The 19,041-nt window shown below is 35.0% G+C and overlaps 1 long non-coding RNA gene across 1 annotated transcript in view; it reads right to left on the reverse strand.

The window, feature by feature from the left end:
• Positions 1-19,041, reverse strand: part of LOC123791476 (uncharacterized) — a 507,626-nt gene that overhangs the window by 24,135 nt on the left and 464,450 nt on the right. Inside the window, exons 19-20 of the long non-coding RNA XR_006779388.2 lie at positions 15,292-15,442; positions 13,507-13,585 (exon numbers count right to left, since the gene is read on the reverse strand). This is a non-coding gene — a long non-coding RNA (uncharacterized LOC123791476). The remainder of the gene's footprint in view (positions 1-13,506; positions 13,586-15,291; positions 15,443-19,041) is intronic.

Consider the following 19,041-nt stretch of genomic DNA (forward strand, 5'->3'; position numbering starts at 1 on the left):
GAGGCATGCGTACTGGTGAAAACTTTGTAAATATCTACATTATAACATTCAGAGATACAAAAATTCCAAACTCTCCTAAGCTATTTATTTAGTAATATTGTTGAGCACCCAAAGTTGCCAAACATTGAGGTAAAACCTAAGTATACCAAAATAAACAACAAACATTCTTGGCTCTCAATGGGAGGGGATATTTAAATAACCAAAAAAATACCAAAACATGTGCATGGATTTATGAATTATATATGAAATAGGCTCCAGGTTCTGGTTCTCATCACTTAGTGCAAGGACATTAAGATTTAGCACTTTTAAAGAATTAAAATGTTTTAAGTTGCTTTTTAATTTATAGGAAAATAAAGATCTAAGAGGTACTTTCAACATTCAGAGGGAAGGCAATATGTTCCATTGCCAATGGACTGAGACTGTTGGCATTATCCGTCCAAATGCTTAACTTAATACCATATACTTTTTAATATATTCCCAAATTTTTTCTAGATTTTATAATAGGTATATACCAGTTGAGTTTGATTCTATTTAAATTCTGGAACTAAAGTGATACAAATCAAAATTTAAAAAAAATAATTGCAAATAAAAATTAAGCCTGTAAAAACAAAGTTAAATTTCATACACAAAATGATTCTGGTTTAACAAAGTTAGTCATTTCTTACCTTGCTAATTTCTCTACTATACTAAGATATATCAGTGTTATTGGCATCTGGAATCAATTCTTCATTTTTAAAAACGTTGTTTTGTTTTGTTTTGTTTTGTTTTTTTACAATTTCTAAACCAATTAATCTCTAAACAGCTTACGATTTTTAAAAGTGGTATTTTAATCTCCTACCTAGCAGTTGTTTTGCTTTTGTTTTCTCTCTACAGTTATTAATAATAAGACTAAAAAATATTGGCTTTGTGTAACTTTGAGATCATTATGGTTAACATTTTAACTTAAATTGGAATTAATTTCTTTGTGTCTGTTTTTTTTTTTTTTCTGGTAGAAATAGCTAAGAGTATCATGGAGACACTGGGGTTTCACATTCTTTATAATATACTTCTATATGCATATAGATTGTCAAAATAAACATAGTGCTAAATGGAATATTTCTTAATTTTGAAGCATAATTATTTAAATTCTTTCCTCCAAGCCTCTGGGAAGAATCAAACTTTCTCTTCCCCTTCTGTCTATAGAAGTATCTAGTTCATTGCTTTAGACTTCTCCACTAGAGTCTCAACAGTCATTTAAAATAGCATTCAGATTTCCAGAGCTAACAGAATGGCAGATAAGATACTCTGAACAAGTAAAAGCCACTGAAATGGGCAAAAATTAGTGAAAAGAGGAATCAAGTGAGCTAAATCTTTCCATGATATATGTTGCCAAATCCAGATTTCCTCAATTTCCCAGTGATGGCTACACAGGGTCGGGAATAGGATATAAAGCCTAGAACCTGCTAAATTAGGGAATATAATAAGAAACCTTCCTCATCACAAGATGAGGCCTTAATGGACATACCATCAGTGTAATGGTGAAGCAAAAACAAAGTTGCCACAGAGAAGAGAAGAACAAGAAAAGTGGCCTGTTTCAAACTTGGCACTGAGTGAAGGTAACAAACAAAATTCCCCCTTAAATATTTGTTCTAATCATATCGTCACGTAGTAACTGTCGTCTGAAAAACCTCCCGAGGAAAATACAATTTTTAGTGGCTCTGATTTGGTTTTGAGGAAATTAAGAGAAGCAAGCATGAATCCTCTGGAAGAATGTAATTTTAAGCCAGCAAGAATTAATTTTCCATACAAAAATTTCTAAGGTAAATAAGCAGCTTACATTTACAAAAAAAAAAAAAAAAATCACAAAACACACACAGGAAAAAAGGCACCATGAATGTTATCTAAGGGAAGTGACTTACATCAAATGTATATCCTTAAAGACTTCAGATATTAAAATTATGAGCAAGCAAATATAAAATAAGCATGGTTATATGTAAGAAGAAATAAAAGATAAGCTCAAAAACACAAGCAAGGAAGGAGTCAATAAAGGGACACTAACATACTGAAAATGAACAAAATATAACACAAAATGTGAAATATAATTAAAATGTAAAATTAATTGGACACATTAAAGGGCATAGTATACATTAGTGAAATGAAAATTATTGAATTGAAACATAGATCCAAAGAATTATGTGAAAGAAACATTCAAACAAACCAATAAATGGAAAATTTTAAAGATAAAGATGCTCTAACATGCTAGCATTAGAGATTTTGAAGAAAAATATGAGAATAAGGAGATAAGACAATTATCAGAGACAATGGCATAGAATTTTTCAGGCTATGGGAAAGCATTAACCTGAGACCCGGAAAGCCAAATAAACCTCAAGCATTATAAATGATAATAATCACATCCATATCATGGTGAAATTACAGAACATCAAAGACAAAGAGGAGACAGTAAATATAACCAGAGATAAAATAAAAAATCCAATATGAAGGAAAGCAATACAATGGGCAGCTGACTTCTCAACAGCAGCAATAGAAAAAAACATGGAATATTTTCAATCTGCTCTAATGTCTGTATAAAAAGAATACAGTTTTCTCTATTACAAGTGGGAGAGTCAACTGGTACAAAAAGTTTAGAGTACTCATAGACAATTTCTTTTAAAACTAAATGTATGTCTGTTTTATGACCCAGCAATTCCACCTCTAAATAATTATTCAAGGCAAAGTATACAACCACAAAAAACCTTGTACATACATATTCATAACAGTCGTACATAAAAGCCAGGTACTTCTGGAAGGCCAAAGACAGTGGCAGCTACGTAGCTTCCTACCTCCTAATATTGCCCTAAACAATAATAAACAAGGGGAGAAAATTAAACTCTACACAAAACTATGTCTTCAACACCAACTGAAGATAGACAATACTGAAATGTCAAAATAAATACAAACAATAAAGAGAGAATCACCAAATTCCTGCAAACATCTTTCCTGCTCTCACTCCACCCCTGCTCTGTTGCCCTGTTGCAGGGTTTTGAGGCAAGCAAGGGCAGACCGAAAAAACTTCAGGGAGGAAATAACAGGGAATTAGTGAAGGGACCTGAGGGAGACCAAAACAATGGTCAGGAAGGTTGTTTAATCTAAATCCAAAAATATTTAAAAATGGGACACCTGGGTGTCACAGGCGATTAAGGGACTGACTTTTGGTTTCTGCTCAGGTTGTAATCTCAGGATTGTGAGATTGGGCCCAGTATCAGGCTCCATGATCAGTGTGGAGTCTGCTTAAGACTCTCTCTCCCTCTCCCTCTGTCCCTCTGCCATCCCCACCCCTATGCTCGTGTTTTCTCTCTCTCTCAAATAAATAAATAACATCTTTTTAAAAATAAATTAAATAAATAAGAATAAAAATATTTTAAAAATGTTCTGGCAGATCACAGCATGGACTATAGGGAAAAAATTTCAAAGAAGATATGATTTTTAAAGGACAGGCTCGTTTAAAAGGGGGGACTTTCCAAAATGTATACCTTCTGGGGAATACAATAGAACAAACAAGAATGGGAAAATCACTCCTTAGTAATTGGGTGGTAAAGGGGAAAAGCAAAAACTAACTAACTAACTAAATAAATAAATAATTTAAAAAGCATATATCTATAAATTTATATCGCTAGTTTAGAATAAAATAATCTTCATTATTTCCCACATAAAAGTAAATTCAGCCAATTGAAGTATCATACAACCAAAGGGGAAAGAGGCCTGCCTTCTATGAAAGTTTTTCTAGATCTGCTTTTGCTTGCCTCAAACTCTGCCCCACCATACCGCTCCAAAAAAAAAAAAAAAAAAAAAGAAAGAAAGAAAGAAAGAAAAGAAAAAAGAAAAGAAAAGAATCAAACAAAAAGACAAAGTACCCAGACTGTGCTCTAATAGATTAGACCGACATTAAACTAGGAATCTTGTTAAACACCCCAGTATCAAAAATGAACAAAAGGAAGCTCAGTAAGTCCATGTTGTTATTGAAAAAAATTAAGAAACACAATGTCACATTGACCAAGTGATTAAAACCATCCTCCTGAAAAACAAAAACAAACAATCAAAAACCAACAACAAAACCCACACACAAAACAGGAAGCAGAAGAAAATGAAAAATCCACATTACAAATATGATTAAAATACTCAATCCCAGGGGCGCCTGGGTGGCTCAGTCGGTTAAGTGTCTGCCTTCAGCTCAACTCACGATCTAGGATCATGGGACTGAGCCCTGCTTTGGGCTCCCTGCTCAGCGGGGAGCTTGATTCTCCCTCACCTCCCTGCTCTTGCTCTCCCTTGCCATCTCTGTCGTTATCTCTGTCTTTATCAAATAAATAAATAAAATCTTTAAATAAAATAATCCCACATTTGAGGATATGAAAAAAATAATTTACATTAGAAATCCAAATACAATAAACAGAAACAGACATAAAAGGAAGCAACGAAAAAAATTTTAAAAAGAAGTTGATTGGACTCAGGAAAGAAATGGAAAAACAAAAAGCAAAATTAATTCAGAAATAAAGAACGAATTACTAGGTGCCTGAAGGTGAAAGACCAAAAATAGAAATTGAATAAGGGGCACTGAAGACAGACAAGAAAGCAACCAAGAAAATAAAAATGATACAATGAAAAGAATAAAAAAGCTTAGAAAGTAGTAGAAATGAAAGACCAGCAAAGAAAGAATAATATTCATATCACCTGAGTCACTAAAGGAGAAAAACAAAATGATGAGGAGAGCAAATATTTAGAACCATAAACCAAAATAAAATCCTTTTTTGGTTTGCATCATTTCTTAAATGAGAGGCCTCCTTCTGCCATGGTTGTGTGATACTTCCATTGGCTGCTTTCACTTTTATGTTAGAAATAGGCAAATTTTATTTTACTCCATCAAATAAGATGATCTTAATTCCCTGTGTATTTATAAAATTTTATGTTTTTTCAAAATACATAAACATTGGGAAGTATTGCCCCAAATTCTGTGACTTAGAGAATGGCTATTCCCACTGAGCAAAGTGGGGGAACTTGGCATGACGGAGACCCTGCTTCAGGCCCTCAGGGAGACAAGCGTGGATCGCTTCCAGCAGCCACATGTTGAACCCCGCTCCCCACCACTCTTCAAACCACACTCAGCTGTAGTCCCTGCACTGAACCGGTCAACATATGTGCAGCTTCTGCAATGTGCTAGCAAGGGAACCAAGTCACAGACTGTGTGATTTCTCTTCAAGGATCCTTCCTGTGTTCCCATTAGCGCACCCTTTGTTCAGATCCCTTCCTAAAAAATGAATACTGTAAGCAGAAATTTTAGCATCTCATTTTTAGGCCCTTTTCTCAGATTTATCCACTATGGCTTCTCCTTGCAGAAAAATGTTTTCCCTCTATCCTCCCTTATTACGATTGGTATTACCAACTACAGCAGGGGAAAGAAAAGAAAAGAAAAGAAAAGAAAAGAAAAGAAAAGAAAAGAAAAGAAAAGAAAAGAAAAGAAAAGAAAAGAAAAAAGAAAGAAAGAAAGAAAGAAAGAAAGAAAGAAAGAAAGAAAGAAAGAAAAGGAAAGGAAAAAAGAAAGAAAGAAAGGAAAGGAAAAAAGAAAGAAAGAAGGAAGGAAGGAAGGAAGGAAGGAAGGAAGGAAGGAAGGAAGGAAGGAAAAAGAAAGAAGGAAGGGGAAGGAAGGAAGAAAAGAAGAATCCCTTATCTCTTTTCTTGTGAAGAAACAGTTACTCAATTTACCAGAGTTAATTTAAAAAAAAAGGCATTATGTTTCTTTTGTTTTCTCATGTGGCTGGATTACAACAAGTACACATATGTGTGCACACACACCCTAAAACCTTTACCTCTAGTATATTTTTCTTCATTCCTACAGTCTATAGGAGTTTTTTTAAAAGCACACTTTAATGACATAACAATCGGTCTCTATTTTAAGAGTTCAATCTCTGTTATCACCTACTCAAGAACAAATTAGCTACTATACAATAAATGGGAACTAATATTTAAGATGTAGGAATTTCAGACGTCTATCCCTGATGCTAACCAAATGTGAGTTCCTACTGAGACTCCCACACCACGTGGAAGAAAAGGTGTGGTTTTCATATAAAAAAGTGGTTTCTGTATAGAAAAATACAGCTCAACTCGGTCTGAAATCTTCATCTTAAAGGACAGTTCTGAATTTCTAGCAGCCTAATAGATATGTTCCATTGAATCCCCCACTATTATTTAAATCCAATTTGATTTCTATCTCTCAAAATTAACTTCATTTTTTGACTGACCGGTTTTCGACTGATGGGTCCAGTCTTTGATTAATTCAGGCTCAGAAGCTCAGAGCAGCCATCAGCTCATCCATATTATCATCCCCTGCATTGAATCAGTAACTGTGTCCACTGATTCTCTTTCACACTTCTCTCAGCTGAACCCTTCCTTTTCATCATGACCCCCTTCTAGCCTTCACTGCTTCACACCTGGACTCCTATTTCATTTTTCTAGTTTCCGTCTCTTCCTCCTCCAACAGATTATAGGCATTGCCACAAGATCAAGACCAATGTTGCCAAGATACTACTTCCTCTTTGTCTACACAATGCGGTCAAATGCCTAAAATTGGAATTCAAAACCCTTGTAGCCCAATTCTAACCTGCCTTCCTCAGCTTCAACTCTTACGTAAATTCTTCTCTGACTAGACAGACACTTAAACCAACTCCTTACAATATGTTTTGTCATGAACTCTTTTGTAAAAGGACCACATCAGCTAGAATAATTTCAGTTGCTAGCAACTGAGTACTCAATTAAAAATTGTTTAAATAGGAGATGGCTTATTACTTCACCTAACAAAAATTCTTTAAGTGGGTTTTTTTTCAGCTTTGGTTTTTTAATAGCTCAGTGATACCAATGACACAATGTTTTTCTAACTTTCTGTTAAACCATGTTTGGTATAATAACTAAAACCTTTACAGATTAAATTGTGTCAAGCTCCAATCTCTAAATCATTCATTTAGGAAGAATAATGAGATCACTTGTAAGAGTTCAGACAAATCAAGATTCACCCATAGTAGCTGGGGAGTTCCCTGGATTTTTTGAAAGACAAAGACACAACAAAGACAAATCAGGGCTCAGTTACCAAGAATGTAGAAAAATGCCTTCCTAGAAAGGCTAATATCAATTTGCCACTGAGTCCACCTCCCCCAGAAATCCCTATGTCCATTACATATTTACTGATTAATATTTATAAAACTTAAGTTGATTTTAGCTATTACAGCAGTGGACTACCTAGCGAGAGAACGTATTGGTTATAGGTGCACAATAAGAATGAGTTTATCTGATTAAAACTCTTATAACCTATTACTACCAAAATGAAGGTATACACACATACACACACACAACTAAACAAACCAACCAACCCACAGAGACTTACAAAATGTAGCCACGTTCACAAGACATACTACACCATGTTAGGGCCCTAGATGAGTTCAGTCTGAATGAGGAAACTGAATTTATAGGAGCAAATAGCACGCAGGATCCCCGTAGAAGTACTAGAAGGGCACATGAGAACAACTTAGCCTCCCTTATAATCCTATTTGCAACATAACTGTTTGCTTCAAAAATAAATCTAAAGGCACTTTCTTTCAAGATTTTTTTTTTTTCCTGCTAAGGCCAACTCTGTTACTTCTCTTACACATTTATTCTTTTATTTCCAGGATTGTGTTTTAAGAAAAATTCAGTACTCCCCAGAAAATTCTTTAACAGCAAAACCTGTCAGCATGGGATCTTGTCAACATGTCTAGCTGGGAATAGTGTGCCATTATTTTGCTATCACCTTCTTTATTATTCTAGATGAGAATGTTTTGTAACATATAAGTAATATGAGCTCATGGGCATCACAAAAAGAAAGATCTTATAAAAGATCTGTAAAAAGGTCTTATGTGGATATAGCTTTTCCAGGAATTAAAAGTAAAAAAAAAAAAAAAAGAGAGAGAGAGAGAGAGAAAGCCCCTAAGTGGAAAATGTTGCATGGCAACCTCTTTAAAATTAGAGCTATAAACAACTAAGAGAATGATTTTACATTGTCTCCAGAATTCCTGTAGTTTTTGTTTCTTTGCTCTTTTTACTTATTTTTCTGCAAAAATAATGCATGTACTCAAACCCTTAGATAAAATTCTGGAAAAAAATAAAAACCCAAGGGCCCCTGGGTGGCTCAGTCAGTTAAGTGTCTGCCTTCAGCTCAGATCATGATCTTGGGGTCCTGGGATCAAGCCTCACATCCAGCTCTCTGCTCAGCAGGGAGCCTGCTTCTCCCCCCACCCCTGCTTCTGCTCGCTCTCTCTTGCTTTATCTCAAATAAACAAATAAAATCTTAAAAAAAAAACAAACCCAACAACCTTCTACTCTAATAAAAGTAATGTTAAAGACTACCCATTACTTCGGATGCCTTTCTACATGCTAGTCATGGCCGTGCGGACACACGGTGAGGCTTCCACATCTCCAGCCTCCTGAGATTATGCTCAAGTATCTGTACAAGAATGAACTCTTAACAACAAGGGCCAAAAATAGGAATTCTACCACCTCAAGCTTCCCGTGCCTTTCTCTGTGGTGTTACTTATTTGACTCACAAATGGATGCCTCTCTTCTGTGTTTTTGCTAATTTTTCAAATTTCCTTGTCTGCTTACCTGCCTCCACAAATCAAGCTGTTTCTTGGACACTCTTGTGTCCATTAGGAGAAGCTAGAACTGAGGGGTAGTTCTCTGGGCCAGATACTTCGGTGGGAATTCACAAGCAGTTGCTGAAGCCAACTGGATGCTCTTTGCGCTGAAAATTTATCAGCAGTGCCACCTACCTCCAAGTAAGAAGCATCACTCTCTGTCTGACATTTCATCAAGGGCTACCCCACTGCAAAGTGGCCCAGATCCCAAAGATTCGTAGCCCTTCCGATCCACAGACAAAGCCATTTCTCAAGAACCTACAAACGTCAAAGGGATGGTGGGTCATGATGAGTCCTGCTGTCAGCAAGATGCTGTGTGAGAACTGGCACTCCCCCCCCGACATATAGGCCTTACCCTGGGGCTTGCTTTGTCTGTCAGACTCTTTTTATGATGAGCTGGTTCTCTGGGCACACACTGCTACCTTCAGTCCTGCTTTCTTTAGGATATCTCTAGTATGCCTGATATTTTATCTTTTCAAAACAGAACTGTAAATAAAGACACAATCTAACCTTAACTTCTGACAGATACAGTTCAAATTCAGCTCAATCTCACTGTGACCCTGGGTAAATCATTCACTATTGCAAAGCCTCAGTTTCTGTGTATGATTATGCGAAGTAATACTTCACAGAGCTGTACAGATCGAACACAATGCATACTGTTTCTAACAGCGCCTCTAGGATATCCTAAATACTAAATTTTATGTTTTTCATTCTAGAAGCTTCCTAAATGCCAATGAAAATCAGTGATGTGAGAGCCCGTGAAAAGAAAATAGGGCTGTGTCTGACCCTTTTTACCAAAAGTTTCTGTACTATGTACCTGCCTAGAAAATACGCCTAAGATGGGCTGTGACAATAGTAAATACCATGAATTACAAATTGGTTTCAATACTTAATTGAGACTTTAATTCTACTGGCAGATTGGTCAACAGTCACTGTAATATTGGGTCTATTTGAAAGTAGAAATATATTTAAGAAATTTTAAGGATGTCCAAAGGCAGTATATTAAACTTTGTTGACTGTTGTTTATCTTGAAACATGTATACTGAAGTAACAGTTACTCACAGAAATTAAGAAAAAATTAACAATAATGAAATGTGTGAACCCAGCAAAAACACTCCTCATTCCTTTATGTCACATGCCCATTCACTCACACACTCACTCACACACACACACACACACACACACGGATTAAACTTCATTTACACATGATCTATTATTCTTCAAGGCAAGTTAATTAGGTTTCTAAGAAAACACACCAACAATATTTTAATAGTTGCTTTTAAAATTACCATTAATGCTGTTGTTGATGATGGTCAGGAAACATGCTAGAACCCGGAATACAGTAACTCACAGTTCCACCTACATTCTTGTTTGAGCACCACAATATGTGACACACCTAGTTGACTTACCCCCAATTAATAGGGTTATTTTTGTGTATCTTTTAAAAAAAATTTATTATAAGTTCTTAAAGCAATCAGGTAAGACCAAAAAGCTGGTAACTCAAGAAACTGGCAACAAAAAGAGACAGAGAGGGAGAATAATCACCAAGAAAAACTTATAGTCCGTCATATTTATGAACATATGGAGAACTCCAGCAAATATGGAACAATTGTGTTTTGGAAACATATAAAGTCAAGCCAGCTAGGGAGATCCCAGTGGAAACAGGGTTTACCTGTCAACTGTCTTTAGGAAAAAGGGGATGGGTCTTCTAAAATGTATATATTTGGCAGCCATTTTACAATTGATCCCCAAAATTGAAAAGTCCAATTCTTGTAACTCAAGAGTAATGCTCCATCTCATGTCTAGAGATTTTTTCAAAAAGAAAGACTTCCGATTTTGATGTAAGAAGTATTATAAATCTGATTATACATTTAGCATTACTTACTCAATGATACGTGAATTGCACTGCCCTGATCATTCAGTATACTTAGAATACATAATACTTTATCCTCAATGTTGAACAATATTATCTCTGAAGAATTTAACCAACTGTTACAAGACACATCCTTATTTATACCTGTTTGTACCGTGTAAAATATAGTCCACTTTAAAAAGAGAAGTTTAAGAGATGTTTTTAAATGTTAACTTTCCATGTTCCATCAAAGTATTTTACCAGTGTTGCAATATTAGTATTTTTATACCTCACTAACCTAAAAGTAAGCTCTCATATCTGCCCAGTTAATAAGGCTCTGTAGAAATATATACTATTTCCCCCAAAACAATCACAAAAACATATTTATGCAGCACCGCATTTTAAAACGCCCACGATTGATTTCTCCACAGGGCTTGCTTGTCACAGCGCTGTGTTAACATACCCACTCCAGTACAGTACATCAGACAACTGTGCCGTGCATTGTCAATTAGAAAAAAAATAATAATAACCAAAGTAGTTTGCCTTCCAAATTCTTAGCTGCCCCAATGCTGAAAGCCAATGATGTGTAGAAAAGAAAAACCCTCATAACTCCTTGCCTGATAAATGAGTAGGGAGAATTTGACAGATCAGAACGAGATGAAGCAGCCTAAAACATTTGGCACAATGTGCGTCTGGCATACAGAGACTGCCTGTCAAATGCCTATGACTCCATACAGCAGCTAGGGACCCTATGGAGCAGCAGATGGGCCATTAAGGTAGTATTAATGTAGATGCCATCAGTTTTCAGTTCTGACTGGGACATACTCTTTAGAACTATGAGCAGCTGCTGCCATTTATTGTGACAGCTTCCTGCTAACTTTTGCCAACTGGCACAATCTGACTCTTTGTACCTGAGCTATTAAATGTGTGACTTCCACCATTTTATTCCTCCAGAGAACGCTTTTAATAATCCTCCAAAGAAGGAATGAAGCATTTATCACCAAAGTGAATATACATACCATGCAGTTCTATTGTACCAGACTCCTGCCCACTGTACTTTATAGACCTTATATTAATACATTCTTATTAAAACTAAGCATAGATCTTTTCACACACACACACACACACACACACACACACACACACATATGGAAATGCTAAATTGAAAATGATCACTCATATTAAGTCTAAATCTTTAATGTAATATTGATGTACTTAACTATTAAGCAACTGGAACCTTTTGTCTTCTGAAATATTATTTCCCCGATGAGCAAATTTTTTAAAAAGTCACGTGAAATACAGTAGTAATAAATTAACAAGCCAAAAGTAAGCTATTTCATGGCTCTCTAAATAAAGGTAAATATTTTCATCTCAAAATGTTCAGATACACCTGGTGGTTTATTAATGTGTAAAGAAATTTTAGGTGTATGGATAGATTTAAAAGCACTGTATCTGAATAATGTCTTTACTAGAGATCATGAAGAATGCATTATAGACGGTGGTAATTGTGTATTTATCACCTGCAGAATAATTGCCACAGAATATGCAACCAAACTATTGCCAGAAGCAGCACTCTGCTGCCTTCTTTTCATCCAGCTAGACTTCTAGGGATACATTGCATCATTTTTTATTATGTCGAACAAGAAAGCTCACAGTACAGCACAGCATACGGTTTGTCAGACAATAAAAACTGCAGCAAGTCATTATAAAAATGGCTGGCAGACATATTCATTATGCTGAGCTAACGTCTTTTCTGCATCAAATATCTCTACAGTCTGACCAATAATCTATGTATGAGATTTCTAAACATATCTAACCCTCTCAATACTATATTTCATTGGAAGTTCTGTGTATTTATACATACACACACACACACACACAGACCAATACACAGACAAATACTAAATCTTAGGGCTGCTAAAATTCCTAAGTTCACTTTGATATGTGTAATAATGAGAATGCATCTATCAGAATGCATAATAGAGGAAAGTTGCAGAGCTGCTGACATCGATCACACACCATTTGAAATGCTTTTACGATACATGAAAGAAAAACTGTAGAAAAAACCTTTAAGATGTCCCATGTTACATGTAAAGGAAACATGTGAAATAACAACGGTGCGAATAGACCGAAGAATAGTAAACGGCATCTTGACATCAAGGCACTCTCAGTGACTCCCGCGTATTCATCCATGAACAAATCTATGACATTTGTCAGAATTTCAGAAGTTCCTTCTTACTCTGTGTGTGTGTGTGTGCATGCCCATGTGTATTTATATGCATTGACTTGCCTTTGCATATTATTTCTAAAGGAATTGCAAGGTCTTTACTTTCGGGAAACTCCAAAGAATGAACCATGATATCATGGAAATGGACCTAAAGAACAATATTACTTAAAGTGAGTGTGATTTACAAGAAGGCAAAAGAAAAAAAAAAAAAGCACAACACAAAAACACCATGCTAAAATTATTATATTAAAATCCAAAGCCTGACTATAAAAGACATGTTAAATTTTTTATTTATTAGTTAATTTTAGTAGTTACGTTGATCTATTTTAAAGTTACATGGTTTATTTTTGTTGTTTTGTTTAACATTCCAGCTGTCACACAGTATTTTTCACTTCACCTAAGAGCACTGAAATCGTAATACCACATGAACTTGTTTTCATTGTTTGACTAGTAGTTGTCACAGTGACAAAGTTTTTTAACAGTATCTACCTTGTGTTAACGTTTTCTAGGTTAACAAAAAGGAATCGTATTCAACTTTGTAAAAAATTGGCAAAAGCTAAAGTGATTGAAAATTCTCTATTACTTACTTTAACTTGGTATCAAATTAAAGACGCCGCTATATGGCAAACATGTTGAAAATAACCTAATAATGCATCTGGACAAAACTAATGTAAAAACATGAGTGTTGCTCACACTTAACACCTGTAGCAGTGTTCCCTTGGAGGGGCATTTACCTGGGCTTCGGCAAGGAAGGCGTACGGTCTTTCTTCATGGGGAAACCAAGGTCCAAGAGATGAAACTACCATCCTGTCTCTGTTGGACAAAAACAAATAAATCCATTTTTTAAAAAAAGAGTCTGGAGAGCAATTCTTTTAAAGGGAATTGAGAGTTTTACAATACTGTGCTACTATACTAAACCTGGAACTGATGCCTGAGAATTACAGGACACGTGTATTTGCAAGGAGAACTAAATTCAGAAAGAACTACATGAAGTTGATGTTACTGGTCTTCCTTGACGGAGTGGTGATTTTGTATTATTAAAGATGTGTTTTAGATATGCTATTTCCTAGGAAAAAATCTAAATAAAATATTTTTACAAAAACCGAAAGACAGGCTGTTTATCTCTTCCAGTAAGTTATTAATTAGTTACTTATAAAATATAATTCTGAATAATACAACGGTGTCTTGATAAGAACTCTTAGTTTTGTGACCAGGGCTAGAAAGTGTGTTGATATTTGCAAGACTCGTGATTTCAAATGTTTATTGAGGAGCTAAGACTAAGGAACTCTACCTTTCAGGTTCTATCTGCAGGGATAGTTTTGAGAGGCACTGCAGCACCCTATGCAGTGAAATCAATGAGTATATGTAACGTCGAGGATATTTATCTATCGTGTTTTTCAAACACAGAGGTAGTGAAAATGTTTTACTAAAAATCTATGCACAGAATCTACAATCTTCAAACCTCTGAGGCATCTTCCCATAGGGGAACCTTTTGCATTTCTAATCTGGTTCAAACTGCTATTGTCACTATTATTTCCATAGAAATATTTCACTGAACTATGTAAAGCATGTTAAGAGGTAAAATCTAAAAGCCCTAAAGACAGAATATACTTGCAGATTTATCATTTTTAATAAAAATAAATGAATCTCTATTGTGACTTTTTTAAAGTTAGCAGAGAAGGACTGGAAATCAATAGTCTTGAAATAAATGAAATCAGCCCCTATGCTTTCAGTTTATAATCTACAAGAACAGGAAAACTCCATTGCCCATCCAAATGTTTGTCATAAATTAATATCATATGATATTTGAATATAACATGTGATAGACTAAGGGTCAATAATACTGTAAGTACCAAAATTATAAAATATTTCCACAACCCTACTCAATCCATAAATAGGTATTATTGATTTTTTTAAATGCCAAAAGATACATTTTTAAAAAACAACTGCATCGTTTTATCAGTGTGCATATTTTATAAATTTCACAAGCATATCAATATCCTCTGTGATTCAGGTAGAGTAAATAGAAATGATTGGAATGGTGACAGTTGAATTATTAGAGATTTACTTAGCAAGAACAGTACACTCTAAGTACAAAAGGTTCCATCGGTAGTGATTTCTCAGAAAATTAATAATGTTACAATGGTTGTTTTTTCTTTGCCTTTTAACCTTCATGGAAATAGTTTTTCTAGAAAAGTGTTATTAAAAATGTACAGGAACCTTAAGTTAAAGACAAATTACACTCATTTGCATGTTTTTACTTAGCACTTCACTCTTATTTGATAAGGACAAAAGTAAAAAATTCTCAAATACCAACAAAAGAATTTAAGTTATGATATTATTTTCCCTTGAATTCGAAAACTAAACGGGGCTTTGAGTGATTTTCCTTCTTCACAACAACCACAGGGCACACGTAAGCACAGACACAGATAAAGGGGAATAAAATTGAGATTGGTCCCAATCATCTTTCACCAAACTTTATCTGGCCCCATTTTTTCATAATTCTGCTTATATCATACCAGACTGGTGGTACAAGAATCTTTTCATTTAATCTTGGACAATCTAATCTGTAGCCATCCCGCAGCAAAGTCTTCTTGTGACCCCTTGTCAGGTTAGTCAGGATTCCCCTGTGATAATGTTGCATACAAAACTCTCCCACATCTCAGTGTCCTACAAAAAAAAAAAAAAAACATTTATTTTTTTCTGCTCAAAGGTTCATGTTTTGATGTGACTGGCTCTGCTTTAGGTTACAGATCTGATTTTTTTCATGTGTTTGTTTGTTTGTCTGTTTGAGAACTGGTCACTATCCAGAGTACCAAGATGGATAGCAGAAGAGCAAGAGAGGCCAAGAGAAACATGCAATGCTTCTTAGGACAGGGGCGCCTGGCTGGCTCAGCTGGTTGAGCATCCAACTCTTGGTTTCAGCTCAGGTCATGATCTCCAGGTCCTGGGATCCAGCCCCATGTCGGGCTCTGTGATCAGTAGGGAGTCTCCTTGAGGATTCTCTCTCTCCCTCTCCCTATGCTCCTCTCCCCATTTGTGCTCTCTCTCTCTATCTCTCTCTAAAATAGATCAATAAATCTTTAAAAATCTATATTTCTGGCTCAGAAATAGCACATTGTCACTTCTTCCCAGAGCCCACTGGCTAAAAAATCATATGGCCAAGCCAAAATCATTGGAGGCAAAGTATGTATGACCCATATACTAGTGTCAGAAGCACTGATAATTTACATTAGAGAGTGAAAATACATACTTCTATGACAGAAGCTAGTGCGATATTAGGAAGAGTAATTCAATTCACCATACCTCCTCTGGAAAACTCTCTAGACTGATTGTCATCTGGTTCTTGGTCTTATCTCTTTCCACTAGCTAAGCTCAGGTCTTCCTATTACCTGGCCACCAGGAACTGCTATGCTGATGTAACTGGTGCCCTCCTCTCTCCACACATCTATTGAACGTTACTTTCCCCCTTCCTAAACCCAAGACAAAAGACACTTTGGTTCTTTTTTCTGTTTGGTTTTTGGTTTTTTTATTTTGTTGTTGTTGCTGTTGTTGTTCACAGTTTCTAATATCACCACACTCAACTAGAAAAGAAGAAATTTCTACTACATCATATCCTCTTTCTTTGGTACTCCAAATTCCTGGGAAACACTAAATGGTAAAGAGGATATTTTCTTTTATGTATTAGAAGAACTCCATGACCCAGATCCTCCAGGATCAATACTACATAAAAAAATTTGGAAAATTCTCCCTCAAGACAATTGCCTTGATTGCAAAGCTAGTGACTGGATCAGTAATCCTATTTTTCAATATCAGAAGCTAAATACCTACTAAGTTTTTCTCATTACATTTCCTTATAACCACATAGTTATCTACACATTTGATGGCTAGGGAGAAGGTTAGTTTTCTAGAAAGCAAAAGATTCAAAAGCACATTAAAGTTTTGTATTGACATTGTATTTATGTAGACGGTTATTTTTTTTTTTTTAATTTTCAAGTGTCAACTCCTTGAGGGTAGAATATATTGTATACAGGTTTCCTCCTTGGAAATAATTAGAATAACAATTAGAGCAAAAACCATTAAATAATAAAAGACAGACAATAAAAATTGTTGCCTGGAAGTTGATTCCTGGTAAAGAAATAGTATTTGCAATAGCACTTTCACCCTTATGCTATAATGAGGTGTGCAAGGAGAATAAGGAAAAGGAGCAGAAAGATAGGATTTTAGAAGACCAGCTAAGGCAATAAGTAGAGAGGAATACAACCACCATGCTCAGAGAAGACATATTTTAAAAATTGAAAAAAATACCTTAATCTATATTACGATACACTTACACATATTTAAAAAGAGATAGGGTAATGGAAATACACTATTTGATACTACAATGTTGAATGTATGTCATTAGACATTCATCTAAACCCACAGAATGTACATAACCAAGAAAGAACACTACTGTAAAGTGTGGATTTGGGGTGATACTGATATATCAACGTAGGTTCAGCAATTGTACCAAATGAATCACTCTCTTCTAAAAAATAAAAAGTCTTAGAGTAGCAAAAAAACCCATAAATCGATAAAAATCAAAACCAAATTCAGCCTTACCCATCAGTCCAAGAATCTGTAAATGATAGGTTGTGTTTTGCATTCCTCAACATTAAAAAATTCTGGCTTGTTTTGAAGGGAGATGATTATGAAGAGACCTTGTACATGCAATTTCCTAGTTAGAAAAAGCATTATTCTGGGAAGCATTACCAGAAGAGAACATGTGGTTTATGACAATATGCATGAGTATTCCAAGGTAATGCTGTTAGGGGAAGAATATTTTTTTAAAAGATTTTATTTATTTATTCTTTATTATTTATTTATTTATTTATTTAAGAGCGAATGAGAGAGAGCACATGCTAGTGGGGGAAGGGGCAGAGAGAAACAGAGAGAGGGAGAGAAGCAGACTCCACACTGAGTGGACCCTGAGATCATGACCTGAGCTGAAATTAAGAGTCAAGACGTTTCACTGACTGAGCCACCCAGGCACTCCCAGGAGAAGAATACTTTTTAAATACACCTGCTAGAATATCCAAAATATTTCATTTTGTTACCTTTTAATTGGTAGGACTTAACTTTCTTCAGAATATTGGTACTGTAACTCGATCTGCTTTCATGTCCGTTTCTATTGAAGGTTAGGGTTTAATATGTATACTGTGTATAATGTGATACCAGTAATAATTTGCCAATGCCTATTGATGATTAAGTATCTTTCAATATAATGATCAGTACAGAAGGAAGTATTGTAAATTAGGTATAAATATTACTCATTTCACAACATGGAATTAACTTCTTATACTTGTTATCCAAATCTCTCTTTTTAGAGGCAAGGAGACAGCACTATTTCCAACAGACCACTGGCCATCTCATCACACCTGTGATAAGCTTGCCGGCAAAAAAAACTTTCCTCAAATAAGCAACACATTTTGTTTTTAAAATGAATTATTTTGAAATACTCAAAAATATATGTGACATTAAAATATGAGTATAATTTAAATTTGTTTTATATTTTAAATGAATCCAAGTATTTTTCAAAAGTTATTTTTAATACTTCAAAGTTTTTTTGGCACTTAGTTCATACTGGTGACATTTAATTATAGATAAAAAATGTTCTGTAAAAAAAAAAACAAAAACATATGTACAAAAACAGCAATCTATCTTAAAAATCTTTTATTTTTGTTGCTTTTTTCCCAATAATTAAAATGTTACTATAACCTCTGATACCTATTTGAGTGGTGTATGCTCCAGAAAAATTCTTCAGAATTGTAGCAGGAAAAAAAAAAAAAATGAATGCATGTCTTTAGAAAGTGATGTCTTTAATATTAGATTTGTTCTCCTTGGGGAAAAGTTTCCTAAATACTAGGATTTTTTTTCTCTCTCCTCCAACTAGTGAACTCTTGGTACATATTGGAAACTCATTCTAGACCCCTTATGGTTTTACAAGGGTTATACCACTGCTCTGCCAATTCATTAATAACAGAAAAAAATCCTGCTTAATTGAGCACTTGTTATATGCTAGATACTCTGTCAAAGGCTGAACATGGCTTATCTACTTTAATCCTTATAAAGACTTTATGAAATAGGAAACCAAAAAAAAGGGAGAGAGATTGATTATGTTACAGCAAATCCAATAAATTATTAGCCCATTTGAATGGTATTCTTAAAAAATGCTTTGGTGATGTTTAAAAGCCAATGTGACAGTAGCAAAAGAGGGAAATGTCAAGGGG

The sequence above is a fragment of the Ursus americanus genome, chromosome 5 (assembly GCF_024610735.1).
Source record: "Ursus americanus isolate L20-20 chromosome 5, mUrsAme1.1.p, whole genome shotgun sequence".
NCBI classification, from domain to species: Eukaryota; Metazoa; Chordata; class Mammalia; order Carnivora; family Ursidae; genus Ursus; species Ursus americanus.